Below are 20,980 nucleotides of genomic sequence, written 5' to 3'. Positions count from 1 at the left end.
TCTTGTAGCTTTTCGTGCGCTGTGCTCTCGCCGTTGAGTTTGTGTTGAAACGATAGAAGCGCGCTGATCCCTTCGGTTGCTGCCTGGATTCCTCACGCCAGCGTTTTGACAGCGACTGTGTGCGCTCGATGTTTACAACGGGCTTTTCAGCTCCGGTAGCTGCTGCGTGGGGCGCGGCCGCGCGAGCTCTATCGTCAATACGATCTGTGCTGCCGACAGTGCAGGCGTCAAGACGCACCGAAGGCCGATAGTTTCATGGGCGCTATAGCACCCATACGCTTGCGCGTCGCCCGCGTCACCCCCCCCCCCCCCCCAGGAAGTGAAACGTCACTATAACCTTTCTGCTGGATACGAAGGCAAGCACAGCACGTGCCATGCGCACAAACTATACGCATCCCCGCCCGCGGTGGCGCCGGTCGGCATACGCGTAGGTGAACGCCATCTCGCAGTGTTGCAAGAAACACAGCAGCACGCGCGACAAGGCCATAGTGGGAACAGCGTCCGGAAACTAGGGAGCAGAAGCAAAGGAAGCTTCGCTTAAAAATAAATATTAGTTATATGTGTAAAGCCCTGTGCTTCGCGAGTACGCAGTCAGAGCTCGAGCAAACGATTTAAAACGCAGCCATTCCCGCCAGAACGTGGCATAAAATAAAAGGCGAGTGCCCATGCGGATGTCAACAGTACGGAGCTCGCAGGTCCACCATGGCTCGCGCAAGAGGCCTATATCTGGGATGCGGCTAGCCTTTCAAATGAGGGGAGGTTCATGGAAAAGTGGGGATTATGGAGGTGCTGTTTGACGCTAGACATCCGCTTGGTTTCACTTAGGAAGCCCAAAAATTTCACTGCACCCACATCATATAAGACATTTCTTAAATATTGGCTCTAGAACCAATCCTTATCGTTACTTCTTATTGGACCACTGTATTGTGGCTTTCAAAAAATAGCTATTCTAAAACAATGCTCGCTGGCTCTGCATAAAGTCTTCTCTAGAGTCTTCTAGAACACTTTTTCTGCTTAAGGCTGGAATAATAAACATCGTCTCATTTCTAGTTAAAAGATTAAGCCGGAAGAATCCCGATAGCAATCTTTTTCTGCCCAGGTGAAGCGACGTGAAGATTGATCATAGGGTGTCTTTTTTTTTTTCGTGACCGGCATTATAGAAATGGTATGGCTATTCACATACGCACAACTGATTGTCCTCATCGCGGCTGCCATAGCATAAGCATTGTCATATATTAGCGCTGTGCTGAAACACTCTATTAGTAGGCTACCTTATTTACTTCTTCAGGCGGGCATGAAATATAAGCTGAGATTATAGTTCCGCGGTAAAACTGCTGCGTAGGTGATTTCCCTATTTTTCTTCTTCTCTGTAGCCTCAGATATGCAGTAATGAATGCGTTATATCCAGTCTATTTGTGCTTTTCTTTGCGTTTCAGATCAAGCGGTGAGGTGGTCACATTAGATGCAATGGGCCACAGGCAGGATTCTGCGCCGCTTTGCACCTTTGCTGGGCGTGATCAACAACGTGGTAGGTGTCTCGTATGCGCAGCAAAGTAGCGGTTGCGTGTATGCGGCGAAAACTTTCGCTTCTAACGTCACCGCTGAGCTATTGCAGCGAGCGCTATGGAATTTAAAAAGAATAGATTGCCAATGCAAACAGCTAAGTGAAGCCAAAGTAATAATAATATAAGTGTGGGCTAGTGTCGAGAAATAATGGCACGACCATTTGGACCTCATTGTCCTGTTTGTTTCGTTACGACTTTTTTTAGGTTGCTGCTGACTAAGTAATTACGATAACAAGCCATATTTCTCCCTCGCGCCATGATACTTTACTTCTGCACTTTTATACGACCCGATCAAAACGCTTGCGAATGAAAAGCGCCTTCGGACGTGAAAAAGGACTCGCGACCTCACTGAAAAGAATGTTGGTGGCCACTTGCTAACCAAAACATAAAGAAGTTTTCTCATATAGTCACGCGTAGAAACTATATAGAGGGATATATTTATGAGGCCAGGCGCAAAACTCTGCACCAATTGTGGTGCTAGCGCGTACACATCAGCGAGACACACTGTCATCGCCGTCCAAGTACAAACCACTGAATCTTAACTAGGGACGGAGCACAGCCACCTGTGACATTACATGAAAGTGGCAGAACCACCGTCCTGGTGGACTGATGGCTTGAGTCACGAGTGTCAAGATTTAGGGCACGATAGTGCACTCAGCGCGGAAAGCCGCGATGGAGATAAGCGCTGCCTCGGTCCTGCGTGCTTGGAAGAAGTATTATCATCATCATCATCGTCATCATCAGCTTATTTTCTGCCCACTGCTGGACGAAGGCCTCTCCTTGTGTTCTCCAATCGCTCCTATCCTGCGCCAACCGATTCCAACTATTATCCGCAAATTACCTAATTTCGTCGCACCACCTAGTCTTCTACCGTCCTCTACTGCGCTTCCCTTCTCTTGGTATCCATTCTGTCACCCTAGTCGTCCAACGGTTATCTAATCTGCGCATTACATGACCTGCCCAGTGCCACGTTTTCTCTTAATGTCAATTAGAGTATCGTCTATACCCGTTTTCTCTCTGATCCAAACCACTCTCTTTCTGTGTTCTAAATGTACGCCTAGCATTCTTCATTCCATCGTTCTTTGCGCTGTCCCTAACTTCTTATCAAGCTTCTTTGTCAGTCTCCAAGTCTCTGCCCCTTATGTGAGCGCCGGTAAAATGCACTGATTCTGCACCTTCCTTTTCAATGATAATGGTAAGCTTCCAGTCAGGAGCTGGCAATGTCTGCCGTATGCGCTCCAACATATTTTTATTATTCTGTGAATTTCTTTCTGATGATCAGGGTTCCCTGTGATTAATTGACCTAGCTAAACGTACTCCTTCACAGAATCTAGAGGCTGAATAGCGATCCTCAACTCTTGTTCTCTTGCCCAGCTATTGATAATTATCATTCTCTTCTGCATATTAATCTTCAACCCCACTCTTAGAAGCTCCCTGTTACGGTCCTCAATCGTTTGTTGTAACTCATCTGCAGTGTTACTGAATAGAACAATGTCATCAGCAAACCGAAGGTTGCTTAGATATGCGCCGTCGATGCTTACTCCTAAGCGTTCTCGGTTTGATAGCTTGAATACTTCTTCCACGCACGCAGTCAATAGCATAGCACAGATTGTCTCCTTGTCTGTCCCCTTTCTTTATAAGTATCGTCCTACTTTTCTTGTGTAGAATTAAGGTCGCCGAGGAATATCTGTACATATTTTCGAAGGTATTTACGTAAGCTGTCGGTACTTTTTGATTACGCAATGCCTCTATGACTGCTGGCATCTCTACTGAATCGAATGCCTTTTCGTAATCTATTAAAGCGATAGAGAGAGGCTGAGTGTACTCTGCGGATTTCTCGATTAACTGATTGATGACATGGATGTGATCCATTTTAGCTTGTCGCTTCCTAAAACCTGCCTGTTCTTTGGTTAACTAACGTCCAATGTTGCCTTTATTCTACTGAAGATTATCTTGGTTAATATTTTATATAATACTGGGAGTAAGCTAATGGGCCTATAATTTTCAATTCTTTAACGTCTCCTTTTTGTGCATTAGTGTAATGTTCTCATTCTTCCAGGCTTTTGGGACCCTTGTAGCCGATAGACACTTCGTACAGAGAGCCGCTAGTTTTTCAAGCATTAGGTCTCCTCCATGTTTGATTAAATCGACTGTTATTGTATCTTCTCCTTTCGGTTTCCCACGTTTCATGACTTGCAAGGCTCTTCTCACCTGATCACTAGCTATGGGAGTTTCTACATCCTGTTCGTTTCTGTCTAGAATGGAGTTTATAATGGACTGTGCAGGTCAGTATAGGATTCTACCGCTGCTTTTACTATACCTTTTACTATACCTGCTTATCTTTCAGTACATACATCTTGGTTTGCCCTATGCCAAGTTTCATTTTCACTGATTTCAGGCTGCGTCCATTTTTACGGCTTCTTCAGACTTCCTCACGTTATTATTTCGAACATCACTTATTTTTGCCTTGTTGATCTGTTTTGACAGTTCCGCGAATTCTATCTTATCTATTGAGTTGGACACATTTGTTTCTTCTCGTTTCTTTATTACGTCATTCGTTTCTTGGGAGAGCTTGCTTACTGGTCGCCTTGGTGCCTTGCCTCCCCCTTCAAGTGCTGCCTCTGAAGCCAGCCTTATTACAGTTTCATTCATTACCTCCATGTCATCATCATAATCTCTCTGTTCTAAGGCTGCATATTTGCTTGCAAGTAACAGCCTAAATTTGTCTGCTTTTACCTTAGTGCCTCTAAGTTGACCTGTTTCTTCTTGACCAGTTTTACTTTTTATCTGTTCCAACTGAGGTGACTCCTAGCCCTTACTAATCTATGTTCACTGCACTTTACCCTACCTGTCGCTTCTGCATTCTGTTCTATGCTTGGACCATTAGAAATTGAGACGGCTGAAGGGGAAGGACCAACGGCGAATATCTCGCAACCTTCGGTTTGCAGATGACATCGTACTGTTCAGCAGCACTGGGGGCGAGTTACAAAACATGATTGAGGACGTTAACATAGACAGCACAAAAGTGGGGTTGAAGATTATTATGCATAAATTAAAGACAATGATCAATATCTGGGTATGGGAACAAAATTTCAGGATCGCCAATCAGCCTGTAGAGTCGGCGAAGGAATTGGTTTGCCTAGGTAAATTACTCGCAGGGGACCTTGATAATAGGAACCAAGTTTACAGAAGAAGAAAATTTCGTTGGAGTGCAGGCAGCCGACATGCTCACGTCCTTACCGGAAGCTTACCTTTATCACGAAAAAGAAAGGTTTACAATCACTGCATCCTATATGGGACAGAAACTTGGAGACTGGCAAAAAGTCCGAGAACAAGTTAATGACCGCGCAAAGACGGATGGAACGAAGAATCATAGGGGAACGATAAGAGACGGGAAGAGGGCGGTATGGATCAGAGAACAAATGGTCATAGCGATGTTCTAATTGACAATAAGAGAAAGAAATGGAGCTGGGCAAGTCTTGTAAGGCGTAGGTTAGATAACCGGTGGACCATTAGTGTTTGAATAACGGCTGCCCAGAGAAGGGAAACGCAGTCGAGGGCGGGAAAAGACTAGGTGGGGAGATGAATTAAAAAAATTCGCAGGCGCAAATTGAAATCAGTTGGCGCAGCACAGGGGTAATTGGAGATTGGAGGGAGAGGCCTTCGTCCTGGCAGTGAAGTTAAGATCGTTGATGTGATCATGATGATGAGGCAATAAACTAATAGTCACCGGTCAACATTCTTGCAAATCTTTCTTCTGTGTCTCTGGTATTTTGTCTGCGCTAGAAGTAATAATGCAACATAGCATGAAAGAAGATCTTCGCATATGTCAGCGCGACAGGACAGTAAGCCTAGCATAATGAGGGACCTCAAAGAGAATGGCCTCTCTCGGTGCCGGCGGCGATGAAGATATCTTTAGTTATCTTTGTGGCCCTTGAACGATCGCAGGTAAGGGCATCATGAGTTCAGGTAGTGAATGAGCCTGCATGAGGATGTTACTATGGGTGGTGGTTGATCGCAGCCAGACAGTAGATAAGCGAGTAGTCAGCCGTACCATGACAACAAAAGTGGTAGCCAAAGAACGCAGGAAGCAGGTCGATGACCGAGTCCCACTGGTGCACAAGAACCTACAGAGCATGCATGACGGTCGATGTATGGCTGAGGTGTTCACTGAGTCCGTTTGCCTATGGATGGTACGCTGCGGTGAAGTTGTGGTTCGTCAACCAGGAATGAAACTCATCGGCTGCTTCAAACAAAAAGCAGCGACCCCAATCTGCACTTAACGGACGAGGACCACCATAGCAGGGGATGACATGACACAGAATGAAATGGGTTGCATAGTATTACAACAAATGTGACTATGTGCTCATGTTATAGCGTATCGCGTTGCGTAGTCTGTAGCGAGAACACTCCACCTATTGAAACAAGTTCTCATAGAGCCAGGACCTACGAGGTCGAATCTAATCCGAGAATATACTTCAAAAGTGGTCTCAACAGCGAAACGCTTTTTGCAGGCAGTAAGGCAGGTGTCTTTAGCCGCAGACAGAGGTCAAAAATCGCCAACTACTATCGCAAGCAATGGTACAGATGTTGCCAAAACTTCGCGAGGATGTGATCACATGTGAGTGATACGCCTAGATGTCCGGTGGTGGGTGCACGGAGTAGCTGGTCGAAAATAGCCGAACGAAGATGTGATAGAGCAGCGAGGCAGAGTTCATCGCCGTCAGAGTGGGCTTCGTAAGCTGCAAGGTGTCGTTCTGAAGCAGAAATATTTGTATCGAAGGGTAGGGGTGTGATTTATATAGACCATATTAGTCCGCATAGATGGATCACGTGACTCTCTCGCGGATATGTGGACAGTCTGCCATGGAGAGAACTAGAGCTTCAGTACCCGCAGCGGCCTTTACGTCAGCAGGCGGTAAGCGTGTTGCCACACCGCAGACCGAGCCCATGGGGGCTGGACACTCGTGTGTTTTGCCGTGCCCGGCTTAACGACCTCCCAGAAATTAGAATGCTCGGGGTCGAGCCGATGCTGAAGGTTAGGACATCTGAAGCCCCTCGGCGGAGGTAGCACCTCTTATTCCTCGGCTTCACGTAGACGGCGCCTCAGGTTGACGCAGCAGAATGCTCGGCGTTGAGACGATGCTTAATGTTGGGAGCACTATAGCCCTACAGAGGTGGCAGCACCCCTTTGTCCTCGGCTTCATGTAGACGACACCTCGGGACTGACGCGCCAGAATGCTCGGTGTTGAGCCGATGCTGAATGTTGGCAGCTCTAAAGCCCCTCAGAGGAGGTATCACCCCTTTGTCCTTGGCTTCACGTATACGGCAATTCGGGGCGGACGCACCAGAATGCTCGCGGCTGTGCCGATGCTGAATCTTGAGAGCTCTAAAGCCCCTCGAAACAGCAGCCCCACTTTGTCTTCGGCTTCACTTAGACGGCCCCCTTGCGCTGCCCCACCTGGCGGTATATCAGCCCGTAGGCGCCGAGTCATGAAAATGCAGTGAAGCGCACTGACCGCTTCTGTTGAGATCTTGTGCTGTCGTCAACGTTCTTTTGTCGAGCAGGGGCCTTGAGTTGAGTAGTGCTCTATAATATAGGGGTTATTCTCCAACAAAGGCAAGTCTGCTCAGTTTCTCCTCTCGCTCTTGGATGTTGTACGAAGAAAGCCGCAGTACCTCTCCTCCCACTTTTGTCTTAGCCTCACCATTGACTTGGTTTTTCGGATTCCGCTGCCGCGACATCAGTGGTAGCTCCTACTTCATAACTATCAGTGACGAGCTCGTTGTTTCCCAACACCACTTATGTTGCATCATCACGGATGCGGATAAGAATCTCTTTCCCGCATTCTTCAAGAGTTCGCTTGAGGAAATGCTTAGAACCATGTTTACCGGTCTAGGACAGCCCGGCTAGCGCTAATACATTTTTCGAGTGACTTCCCTAATGAATGGCAGTGTGGGCGGATTGGCGGCGCAACCAAAGCCAGCTTGTTACGCACGGAAATGGACCTGCCAGCCTTTGTTGCCAAGGTGTTTTAGGGCGGGTTGACCAATTCTTGAGAGAGAGCTGCCACCTTTTAACCCAGTTGGTCTCATGTGCTCTTACACATATTTGTAGGCTGTATTTTAACCAATCTGAGCTATTGTGCAACTATATACATCATGCATGCATTTAAATACGTGTATAAAATCCTTGTCTGCTTCACAAACATCAAGAGTCTGTCTACTCTGCGGTCAAGTGTCAACGTTGGTCTCAACTCCTGGATCTTGAGAGCCGGATTGCAGTCCTGTCACTACATTCCTGCCTGGCGGTCTTGAATTCATGCCCTCTTCCAACTTCCAAGCCAGCCCTATTCTAGGTGCCTCATGAAAGCGTCTACATTTGCTTGGTGGACTGGTGGCCCTCAACTTCTTTTGTACCGTGGCTAGGTTTTTTCCTACCGCGTCTCTATACTTCATTCGCTTTTTATTTGGCTTGCTGCCTTTCCGAACTGCTTCGTTAGCGGCTTTTCCACTGCTCTAGACGGCCTGGTCGTAACATGCAAATCCGTAACATGCAAATCCGACATACAGAGCCTGGCCCATCTACTTCGTCCAGTGACTCCGTTTCTTCCAAAGGCGTTTCGCTAGTGGCGTGGGTCCTGTAATGTTTTTGTAGAAATCATCGTAAGCGGCATTAGCCGTGGCGCAGTTTTTCGGCAGGCATGGGGCAGCCGAATGCGCGCTGCTCCATGAGTAAGTCATTGCGACAAATCACCACATCGGTTGCCTAGAGTGTGACCATCGCTCATATACATTACGCAGGTGTGGTTAGCGTTTTAAAGAAAAGACGCGCGATGACAGCAATACCAGTTTAGTGCTCCAGTTAAATATAAAAGATACAGTGCACATGCTCTCACAGCTAATCGTTGCGACGGGGAGAGAGGTAATTTCCGTCTTGGCTGTCGATTGGCGTGAAAGGGACACTAAAGGCAAGTAATAAGTGAAGCTAAAGTAATATATTCGTGCTCCAGAAGGTCCAGTTGTCGCTAATAGAGCTTTAGTAATAGGGAAATTTAGGTAAATATAGGACACAATTAGAAGCTCCCGCAGGACATTCAAACACTAGCCCGATGACAAAGGCACTCATCAATATAGGTCTGCCGCTAGTACTCAACCATTTGTATAGTAAAAACATCGCTCTAGTGTATTAAATAAGACTAAAGAAAATGCTGCTTGTCCAGATGTTACCCTTCACAAAGAAGCGAGCCGTCGAAAGATTTCGTATTCTTCACTCTGTTCTGACGGCGGTTTCGCGTTTCGGTAGTTTCGCTATTCCGTAGTATTCTGCTGGTGTTGCTGGCTCGCGAAACTCGCACAAATTACGAGTAGCAGAGAACTTACCGTGCATGTGATGCCGCGGGATTGCCGAACTGTCCACGCCTCTTCACCAAAATCAAATGGAGCAGTGAATCCAATGCTCTCTCCTGGCAAGGTTTTTTCCGTGGCCTAGCCTTAGCGTTTTGGCGCAGAAAACCATAGCGCCGTCTGTCGGGCGCCGCTTTAGCCACCGACGACAGTAAAGGGTGGTGATGGCGTATGCAACGTGAACATTCGCCGCTCGGGGCGGAGTTGGAGGGCGATTTGAATTGCGCTAAACGTATGCTTACCCTGCAGACGCAGTTTTGTCGTATACGAAGTCTTTTGGCACGAAGCAAACACTGCGATGCTTCTGAAATAGTATTTTAACAGTCCACGTCGACATTAGTATTTGCCTTTAGTGTTCGTTTAATGAAAACGGTCCAAGCACTTGTTTGAAAACACTTCAATAAAAAAAGGGTAGGCAGTGGGGAATAATTTTATCTTCCAACATTTCTTCGCTATTATGCTTGAAAGAAGTCTTGAAAGACATTCCACACTGAAATATTTTAAACTGAAATGCCAATTGCTAACCTTCTACACATTTCTTTTTCAGGAACCCATAGCGTCTTTGTTGCTGGTGCCTTCAGTGGCTACCTTCTACTGCACAAACGTTTCGGCAAGCTACCATGGAAAGAGCTGTTTACTGGCGCCATTTCACTCGCCAGTGATGGCTTTCCTATTGGGCGTCACTTAGATGAGGCAATCTTGAGGAATAAAGCCGACTTGGTGCATAATCAGTAAGTGGGACAGGTTTACGTTTTGAACAAAGACAAGGAGATTGAACAAACCTTTGCGCCAGGAAATTTAGATAAAAAATATGCAGATCCGACAAAAGTTTGCGGATGTATGTGATGCGAAGCTTGCGTGAGGCCTTTAATTAAATGGTTTTTGGAGTTGCTTGTTTATTTCCTTTACCTCTAACCTTGAAAAAACTGGCACGCGAGCATGTACTCCCGCAAGCCCATTCTCAACTGTAACTCAACCACTAAACATGATAATACAATTCTGTGAATTGCATCTAATAGCACATCTAAAGCGGACAAAATTGATGTGTTACACATGAATATAAAAAATATTTAATCATAGGGAAATACAACTTTTGCAAAATCGTTGTAAGCGACGTAACAAATTCACGTAAGATGTAAAATGACATATTGAATTTGTCCGCTTTGAATGATCTAATGGATGCCGTTTACAGAACCGCGATATCAGTTCTTGATGCAGAGCTATGAATTTGTAAACTTCGTGCTTCCATTTTTTTCTAGCGGTCAAATATTTGAAAATAGATTTAAGAAAATTCAAGCCCTAAATCAAAATTCCGCTTCCAACAGTCACTAGAATTTGACTTTCTCTTTCAAATGCAACAAATTTCATCAAAATCGGTCCAGGGGTTATCTCATAAAAACGTTTTTGCGTTTTACATGCATTTGAATAGGCCGCGTCGGAGTTGGGCCCGAGCTAAAGCTTCCTCTTAAGCGCATATATAATAGCAAGAGTTTACCTGAAAATTGAGGAATAAAGAGGCTGGCTTGTCAAGCGATGTAACACCTTCTTTAGGCAATGATAAAAGGAAATTTAAGGACAATGACGACACGGCTACTTTTTTTTACGTCCAGGTGCGTCCACTGTTACAGCGAGCAGGCTAGGGCGTGGGCCATGCTCCGTACAGCGCCATGTAGAAGCTTCGAAACCAAGCACATGCGCTAAGCGACACAGAGGCGGTGCATGCCGCCACGTTGTCTGCTAGGAAAGCGCTCCTTCGTTTTGTTAGTATGCGGCCGCCCAACTATGCAATCACAGATCAGGAGCCACCCCCCCCCCCCGCCCATTCCCGCTTAAGGGTGAAGCATTTATTTTGTATACTGTAACCCAAGAATTCTAGCAAGCGCAGAGTACACTCACTTGTGCCTATTTTGTTTCGGAGATAGTATTTTTGCACACGCCAAATAACGTCATCCTGCCTCTCGCGCGAGTATTCCACGGACGGAAACACATTAACACCGTCAGCAACAGCAAATTGCTCTTTCTATAATTGCTCATATATGCTAGCTTTACTCCCTTACTGACAATCCGCAAGAAAAGAGTGATGCCTTCGAATGTGTTAGCTTATGTATATATATTACGGCGGGCCAGAATTAGTTGAAGCGTGCGTGTATTTACAAGGTATATACAAATTGTAGCAATATTGTATACAGAAGATGGCTGCCCGAACCAGCAGGACTCTTTTCTCAACCATTCATTGCTACACCGTGCCCCACGGCTCGATGACATCACTGCCTGGTCGCATAGCCTCCGTCTCGGGGGTAGTGTTTATGTGGGTGAAATTGCGATGAAGTAATGTTTCAATCTGGACACGTGGACATTAGTGTGCATAGGAGCAGGCCATGGACGATAGCACAGTGAGGATACTTTGTAGTTTACATCGCCGACCTGGCGCAGAATCCTGTAAGGCCCTGTGCAGCGCGAGAGAAGTTTTACAGACCGGCCAATGCGGCGGTATGTTGTCCATAGAACTAAAGGCACAGGGGAGAAATGAACGTCCAGATGGCAGCTGTCGTACCTCGTATTCTGTGCAATCTGTGAGGAAACGAGTCGTGAGCGGACAATCTGTGAAGCTGTATAAGCCCGGTTGAAGATGTCGCGGGTATACTCAGTTGGGGAGTTGTTCGTGGGTGGAAGAGCTGTGTTGAAGGACGAAGTTGGATGCGGGCCGAACAGCAGATAAAATAGAGAAAAACTGTTGCTCACATGACGCGCAGAATTATATGCAAAGGTAACGTAGGATAACGTGTCCTGCCAGTGGTACGGAGAAATCTACATGCATAGCATCTCCGTGACCGTGTGGTTGAGCCACTGCTAGTCCTCTTGCCTGCGGGTGATATGCGGTGGATTGCTTGTGCACAGCAGAACAGGAAAGAAATATTCGACAACGGGTCCCAAGACACGTCGGCTTTACACGTCGGAAAAGGGCCTAGGAGGTTGATGCCGACAAGAAATAATGGTTCGTCAGGGGAATCGATGGGGTCATTTGCGGCGCTGATAGAGAGCATATGAGCATCGTATCGGCACATGGAGCTGCACATGCCGCGCCAGCAAAAGCGGCGTCGTACACAACAGTAGGTACGGGAAACACCGAGGTGGCCGGCGATGGAAGCATCACGTAGTTGCTCAAGAACGTGTACCTGAAGATGTCGAGGTAGAAAGAGCAAAAGCTGGAAGTCTTCAGGGCGCAAATTTCGTCGGTGCAGAACACCGTCCCAGAGTACTAATGCGCTGACAACGGTTTTAGAATGCACAGAAGCTACGCAGTCGATGATGACAAGCAAAGAGTCATCACGGCATTGTTCATAGTGAATGTCACGCGCTTCTGAAATGGCTAGGACGCAAGTATCGGTGATGTGGACACTATGGTCTTGACTGCCGACCGGGGGATGGGAGAGCCAGTCGGCATTGTGGAAGGCGGCGCAAACAGGCAGCCGCCATAGGCACGATTCATTTAGGCTGGCCAGCCATGGAGCCGCCGGATCTCGGGAGCCACAGATACCGCGGCCGCTCAGGTCGAGTAGGCTAGCATGTTCTTTTCTGACGCTACCCGCACGTGCACCATCTTGTTCTTCACCGGTTCTGGAGGCGTTTGTCGCGCCGCTACGGCGTCCTTGTTTAAAGTGCCACATTTATACAGAACAGTAAAATTGTATTACTGTAGCCACTGCGGTCGCAGACCGAAACCCAAATATGGCTGCTACGCCGTCGCGCGAGGACTTTCACTCTACGCATCAGCCGTCAACGTCCGAGCGCCCCATTTGCATCGTCCTGGGAGATTAAATCAGCGGCGCCGGTTGGCTTCCAGACTTGTTTGAACTATTCTCGACCGACGATTTCCCGTGTGCAGTTCGTCGAGTGCCGGCGAACCTTGTAATTCAGTCTGTCTATTCGGTCAGCCGCTCTGACACCTACGTCTTTGCTAGGATCCGTTCTTCACGACACCAGCACACCTCTCCGCGTTTTCGCAAGTCAGCGGAATGATCGGCCGATTTGTGTGAACTGCCCACGCGTTAGCCACATTTTCCATCACGGCCGCAATACCTGGAGGTCATCCTAATATCCGCCTGCGTTCCTACCTTGCCGCCGTGTCATGCTCTCCTCCACCACCAGAATATTTCCACAGAGCCATACCAGTCTGCTAAGCGTCCTGACCGTTGAGAGTCGTGGACCCGCACAACGACTAACTTGCTGACCCACTATTCGCAATTCTCCATCCCTCATTGTCCGGCACTCTACGGGAAACCGAGCGTGCAGCTTCGAAAGGTGACGCTGCTAGAACGACCCGCACTGCAATTCCTCTACTGACCTTACCGATGGATACGAATTTCCTTGATGTGTACGTGGATGGTGGCACTGTTACTGCTCTGCTTGATACCAGCACGCGCATCTCTGTGATGAGTGATCATTCATAGACGGCTCACTAATGTGCTGACACATGGGGCTGTTCTACTCCCAAAACTGCCATTTATCAGCCCAGACTGCTGACATTACGTCTTCTCCCGTTCAAAATTCATCTTCTTTGCAAGCTGTCTTCCCTGAGCTTACAAACATGATTGCTCCCACACGTCTACTCCACCACGCTGACCAGTTGTACTCCCTGCTCGCTATGGTCAGCGACATTTTGACTTGAATGCTCGCCCTTTACGACAGACCTCTCTCGGGACACACCTTGTCGCCATCAGTGAAGTACACCCTATTAATAGGCTACCATACCGTGTGCCCTAGCATGAACGATAAGTCATTCAAACAGAGGTTGAGAACGTGCTTTATTGAGGAATTGTCGAGCTGTCATCCAGCCCTTGGGCGTCTCCTGTTGTTCTCCTTAAAAGTACGACACCTGGCGCTTCTGCGGGGATTACCAGTACCTCAACATGGTCACCAAGAAAGACCTTTGTCCTATATTACACATTCATGACGCCCTAGATTGCCTCCACTGTGCGAAACACTTTTCTCCATTAACCCTCGTTCCGGCTACTGCCAGATTGGCGTCGACAACGTGGTGAGCGATAAAACCGCCTTTATAATGCTCCATGCATTATGCCAGTTCAAAGTCATGCCTTTCGGCTTATATAATGACCCAGGTACTTTTGAACGCGTGATGGACACACTCCCACATAGCCTCAAGTTGTCCATCTGTCTTTTTTAGTTGGAAGACATCATCGTTTTTGCTCTTTCACGCACCTCCGAGCGCCTCTCGCTCGTTCTTCCTACTTTTTGTAATGCTGGCCTTCAACTTAATCCGTCTAAATGGCACTTCGTACTACGTGAAATTACTATCCTTCGTTAACTTTTTACTCATCTGGTGTGCGCCCCGACCCGGACAAAATTCGTGCCGTACTGATGTTTCCCATGCCAACCTATCCTGGGCCTGTGCTCTTACTTCCACCGCTTCGTGCACAATTTTGCAGAAGTCGCCCGTCCTTTTACTGCTCTTCTGAAGGCAGACATATTAATTTCTTGGGGACCTGAACGAGTAACCACTGTCCCGAAGCTTATCTCTCTCCTGAAATTGTTACACATTCTGGCGCCCTTCGACCCGTCTGCTCCAACAGAAGTCCGCACTTATGCCAGTCATCATTGAATTGGTGTCATTTTATTCCAACGTTAGCGAGGCCATGACCACATGATTGCATATGCCAGCCGTCAGCTTTGTCCAGCTGAACGGCATCATTCCATTACTGAAAGTGAATGCCTTGCACTTGTCTGCGCCGTGGCGAAATTTCGCCCTTGTCTATATGGTAGGCCCTTTACAGATGCGCGCTGCTAGCTTTCATCCCTCAAAGACGATATCAGTCGCTTAGGTCGCTGGATGCAATGCCTACAAGAATACTCGTGCACAATTGCCTATAGGTCCGGCCGTTCACGCAAGGATGCCGACTGCTTGTCCTGCCACCCTGTCGATCCTCCTGATGTTCCTGCGACCGATGCTTGTGCTGCTGTATGTTCGATGTCTGCTTCCGCTGACCTCGCTACCGAACAGCGCCGAGGTACAAACATACGTGGTATCATGTATCATATGTATGCAGTCCATGGTCCACTGATGACAGTATCGAGCTGCGGTGCCCAAGGGACAGGGTTTGAGACCAACGGTCGGAGCAACTTGGCCTCTGTGTATGCGAACTGAGTATGTGCTGTTTTTCAATAACCTTCAGTGTGTTTAGACATTCTAGTCATATGTTCACAGCGGCTGAATGCGCAAATTCTGAGTACCGAGCAGCACGTTGATTGGGAAGCGCGAAAGCTGAAAGTGGTTGCAAATACGGACCATACTGGACGTCTTTGGGTGCTGTACATATTAGTGTACAGCACCTAAACACCTCTATATTACTATCGCTACTGTCTTCAATGTTATTCGCAAGAGCATAGGCAATCGTCGGGAATTAGACCCTCCCGGAATTTTTTTTTGTATTGCTTTCATTGTCATCGCGCACAAGATGTCATTGTATTCCCATCCATCTTGTTGACATCTCTAAGAAATCTCAAGGGAGCCTCGTGGAGGCGCTGCACTGCGCGGCGCACACACTTGCAAGAACAGTACATCAGATGGCCATATTCATGGGTATGCCTGTTCTAGTTTTGTAACATTAGGATTGATTGATATTCATGCAAAAACATCGCTTGCTTTATCACATGTCCCAGGGAGCCCATTTCATACAACTACAGCAAAAGCTTGCGTATGTGCTATTCTGTGCATTCGCATACGTCGATAGCACCTCGCAGAGTTCGCCAGCATCACAATCATAATCGGCATCAGCCTATTTTTATGACCTCTGCAGGATTCAGGCCTCTCCCAGCGATCTCCAAGTACTCCTGTCTTGCGCTAGCTGATTTCAACTGGCGCCTACAAACTTGCACCAAATTTTTTATCGCCCTCCACTGCACTTTCCGCCCCTTGGCACCTATTCTGTAACTACAATGATGCACCGTTTATCTGCTTCACGCATTACATGACCTGCCCAGCTCCATTTTTTTCTCTTAATGGAATGTAGTATATCGGCTAAACCATTTTGGCCTTCTTTGAATTTTTTTCTCAGGGTCAGGGACACGTGCGGCTAGCTGACTCAAATAAATGTACTCCTGTACAAATTTTAGAGGCTGGCTGGCAATCACTAATTCTTGTTTTCTTTTCAGGCTATTCAACATTGTCATCTGCATAATAATGTTCAACCCCACTCTTAAACTTTCACGATTAAGGTCCTCAATCATTTCTTGTAATTCGTCCCCAGTATTGCTCAACAGGACAATGTCATCTGCAAACTGGAGGCTGGTGAGATATTCGCCGTTGATCCTCACTCCTAAACATTCCCAGTCTAATAGCTTGAATACTTCAATGCATTTGGCGAATAACATTGGAGTGATCGTGTCTCTTGCCTGACTCCTTTTCTGATAGGTAACCTTATACTTTTATTGTGGAGAATCAAGCAATCTCGGTCTTTCCGAAGCTATTCACGTTTGCCTAGTGTACGCCTTGATTATGGAACTCTTTGGTTACTGTTAATTTCTCTGCTGAGTCACAGGCCTTTTTCATAATCTATGAAAGCCATATAGAGAGGGTCAATGTACCCTAAATTACCTGATCGATGACATGGATGTGATTCACTGTAGAATATTCCTTCCTGAAGCCAGCTGGTTTCCTTCGTTGATTGAAGTCAAGTGGTGCCCTAATTCTATTGAATGCTATCTTGGTGAATATTTTATGCAATACTGAAAGCAAACTAACGGGTCTCTAATTCTTCAATTCTTTAACGTCTCCATTCTTATGGATTAGTCTAATGCTGGCATTCTTCGACCTCTCTGGTACCTTTGAATTCGTGAGGTATTTCGCATACCGGGACACATGCTTTTCAATCCTAATATCTTTTCAAACTTGGATTAAACGGGCTGTTATTCCATCTTCTCCTACCGCTTTTCGCCAGGACATGTTTTGCAAGGCAATTCTAAGTTCATCGCTAGTTGTACAAGAGCATCAGTATCCTGTTTGTTACTACTTCTAATGAAGATAGCGTGGATGCTCTGAGTACTGTTCAGGTCAGTACATAATTGTTCGCCGCTTCTACTATATTATCCAAATTACTGAAGAAATTGTTCTGCTTATCTTTCAGTGGAAACATCTTGCCATGTCCTATGCGAAGTTTCTTGCTCGTTGATGTCAAGCTGCGGCCATCTTTTACTGCCTTATTCGTCTTCCTCCCTTATAATTTCGAAAAGCCTTTACTTGTTTATCGGTTTTCAGTTTTGCTTTCATGCTTTTTCGTAACTTTATGAGGTCCATGGTTACTTGGGAGAGCTTACCTACTGATTTCCTTGATGCCTAAAGTCTCACTTCAATCGGTCCTTCTGAAGTTTCATTAATTACTTCTATGTTATCTTTATTTCGTTTTCTAAAGCTTCATAATTGTTGGCGAGCACCCGCCTGAATTCATTTGCTTTTGTCCTAACTACATCTAGTTTGGCCTGCTTCTTCTTGACTGATTTTGCTCTTTGTTTCTCCAGCTTGAAAGAAATCGTATAGCTCGCGGTAACTTATGACCACGGCTCTTTTTTTTACCCTACCTAACATTTCTACATTTTGCACTGTGCTGGGATCGACAGAGCACATGAAATCTATTTAATTTCTTGTTTCTCCATTAGCGTTTTCCAGGTCCACTTCCTGCTACTGTGATTTCTGAAGGAGGGGCGTTATGACGTTCCGTTATGACGTTTGTATTCCAATATTGCAACCAGCCCACCACAATTTGTCAAAAAATTTTCGGCCATCTCCATTCCGCCTGTCTGTCACGCGACGTCCCGAAATCCGCAATAGAAGCCCTTCTGCTGTGACGTGTACACACTGATTAGGCATGAATAGACCAACGAGATAAAAATAATTATTTCTGTAGGCGCCTTTCCGCTGTTAGCCCTCTGCTATCGGACAAAGAATTTCGGGGTGCCCCAACTTCGACTTTGCCACGCGACGTCCCAAAACGACGAAAGCTCACCACATTAAAGTGATGTGTAAGCATTAAAGATGCATTATTATGGCGAACAAAACTGATTTCTTTTTTCTAATTATTCGGACACTACCCGTTCCCAAAGAAATAGAATATGGCTGCTGACCGATTGCTCAGGCACTGGGTATTCGCGCCTGCCGCAGAGCATAGATTTATTGGCGTATAATAAGCTTCTTGCATGACAGTATAATGTTATCGAGCCCTTTCAGCACATATACATTACTCTTCGAACTCTTTTTTGCTGAGGAACCGTTTTAGTGGCAGTCTTAGCCTTCCGTTGCACGTCACTGCGATTTTGGTTTAGTCGCTGCAAGCTAATTAAAGGGAAGCGGACCAATCGCAGACGCCGGCACTATCACCCTCATCATCCGGCTATTTTCACTGCGCTGACCTGGCCCCATTGATGTCCCCTCCACTTTAGCGTGCTTCTCGCCTCTTGTCAGCCAAATAAATAAAAAAAAAAAACGCTCAACGTTGGCAATATTATTCATTTTGAAAGCAAACAAAATTGACCCTCTATAACGAGGACGAGCGTTTGATTGGGCTGTTCACACGAAGCTGCGTGTCACCTCCAGATGCTTCCATGGATGGTTACGTAAATTTGATGTGAAGAGATTGGAAGAAAGACAGATTGGAATAGTTAGGCGTTATATTGCCCAAGGTATTCATTATGCGGAGTCTATTTATTTCTGCAAATTCTAAAGGCATTTCCTCTCTCGTTATCCTAGAGTTGATGCTGTAGTTGCCAAATGCTTGTTCCCCAGCCTGCTTTCTTCAACCTTTTTATCCAATTCGCCCATTACAACAGTATACTGAGTCTGAACCTTTCTCGTTGCTTATTCAAGATCTTCATAACTCTTTCATTTCTCCATCGTCATGACTGAAGTTTTCAGTGTAGGCTTGTACTAACTTTAATCTATATCAGCAATTACCTTTAACCTATATCTGCTACAGCTTTGTAACTATGACTGCTACCCTCCTATTAATGCTCTGGAATTCACGAATGTTGCTGGCTATGTCCTTACTGATTACAGTAAGGACATAGTATATTGTGTCCTTACTGTAATGGTAGTAAGGACAACTCGGTATACGCTCTTATCTAGATGGCCTCTGTAATAAAGGTGTGGCCGTTGGTCATCACTCTATAGACCACCCGAGTTCTTCTAACCTCACTAAGGCCAGTAATATTCCAGGCAATGCCCGATAATTCCTTAAAGATCCTTGGTAACGTAGCTTCACTCCAGAGGGTTCACGTGGTAAACATTGCCAGGTTCAGTTTCCATTGGCCGCCTACCTATGCCACATCTGCCACGTAGCAGGTCGGACTGCCTTGGACACGTGCTCTGTAGCTGCGGGGCACTCAGGGCCATGAGGTAATTGCAAAAGTCTTGAGGGAAGTAGCAGCCCAATACTGCACCAGGGAGGCGAATTTCTGTTCTGACGTCGCGTAGGGCATGGTAAAGTTTACTGTGCCAAAATGGTTCGGTGTTATGAAAGCCTTCGTGAACCGATACGAATGTCTATTTCCCTAGCCTGAACTCAACCTGAACGAAATTTGAGCGTATTGAAGGAATTGCATTGTGTTTGGCGCTCTACCTCTATGACTCTATGATGCAGGAACCGTGGTTTCCAGATGGACGGGCAATATCTTTCGGCTGGTGATATGTTCGTGCAAGAGAAGCTGGCTACTTTTCTGCAGAATATCTCCATTGACCCTAGCACTTTGCTGAACAAAGCGGACGCGATGTATGCTAAGAACTTGCATTCCTTCGAGAAATGTACGTATTCTTTTAACAGTATACGTTGATCCTCTTTAATTTTTATGTGGTACTAAATATCCATTATGCCAGGCTGATTTATGCTAATAACCGGAAGTTAGTTTGACGTCTGAAGTTATATATTACGAGGGTTGGTAAATAATGACTGATACTGATGCTCTCATATGTTTATTTCTAATATATGTTTACCGGCACTTTTATTCATTTACATGCGCCCTCCAATAAAAGAAAAGCACATGCCCCATCGTTTCTACCTAGCCCAGATAAATGAATAAAGGCATCTTTTGCCACATGGTTAAAAATAAACTAGCTTGGAATGACTTGACTATATATCTTGTTGGCAACTATGGCTCTGTCTTAGACATGCCCTCGCCGCTGTGCTGCCGCATGTATTCCCCCATTCACTCCAACTGAGCGGCACGGGTACGTACACTGGCACAGACCACATATATTTTCGCCCCATACCGGCGGCTATTGGCATTGGCAGGCTGCCACCTACACTGTTACGGAGCGTTAAGGGCTTTCCTCGGGCAAGTCATGTCAGGTCTCACCAAGCGACGCTTTCTACGGCCAAGTCGAACGACACAATTGCAGCTCGCGCTGCCGCTTGCGTAGGCAGTGTTCTTTTTTTACCTGCCAGACAGGGCCAGCTTGCACGTTTTTCAACACACAACTTTCTCTTAGGTCACTGCGAAAAACTTATGGGAGTGAAGAAGCAACCAAACCACACCATTTCCGCGACCCCGCTAAGATGCACAGCCCCACGACCGTGAGGATGTCTCACCAGAGCAGCGCCGTTCGTATCACGCATAATATTTCCCTGAGGCTGGAGGGAGGTCGGCTGAAGCGCACCATCACGTGCATTCTCGCCCGTAAAAAATGGCTGGAGACAAAGCCGAAAGCAAGCGACGTATGCGAAGAATGCTACTCTCAATAAGATATTTTTCGTATAGGGTTCTTAAGAAGGAAACAAGAAACGTGAGAGGAACGCTATGACTACTTGTGTTAATTTTACGTCGTGTTTTATGCTAATCAGAAGAGTATTTTGGTTTTGTACGTAGTACTAGTTGGTGGGACGTTAGACCAGACTAATGAAACGCGTCAATATATCACCATGACGAAAGCATTGGTATTCCAAAAGGACCCCTTTTTCCGAAAGGCATGCACCACAACTGATAGTAGCAGGTAGCGTATATATAAT

At 46.3% G+C, this 20,980-nt stretch overlaps 1 protein-coding gene and 1 long non-coding RNA gene across 3 annotated transcripts in view; both read left to right on the top strand.

Annotated features, from left to right (window-relative positions):
- The window catches only part of LOC126540908 (uncharacterized), a 314,198-nt gene that overhangs the window by 181,499 nt on the left and 111,719 nt on the right, over positions 1-20,980 (top strand). The window lies entirely within an intron of this gene.
- LOC129387263 (uncharacterized) lies at positions 998-19,776 on the top strand. Its single transcript, XR_008614519.1, has 3 exons — positions 998-1,528; positions 9,520-9,703; positions 19,619-19,776. It is a non-coding gene; the product is annotated as an uncharacterized lncRNA (long non-coding RNA).

Source organism: Dermacentor andersoni, chromosome 2, assembly GCF_023375885.2.
Source record: "Dermacentor andersoni chromosome 2, qqDerAnde1_hic_scaffold, whole genome shotgun sequence".
Lineage (NCBI taxonomy): Eukaryota > Metazoa > Arthropoda > Arachnida > Ixodida > Ixodidae > Dermacentor > Dermacentor andersoni.
This window is presented reverse-complemented; position numbering and strand designations above follow the sequence as displayed.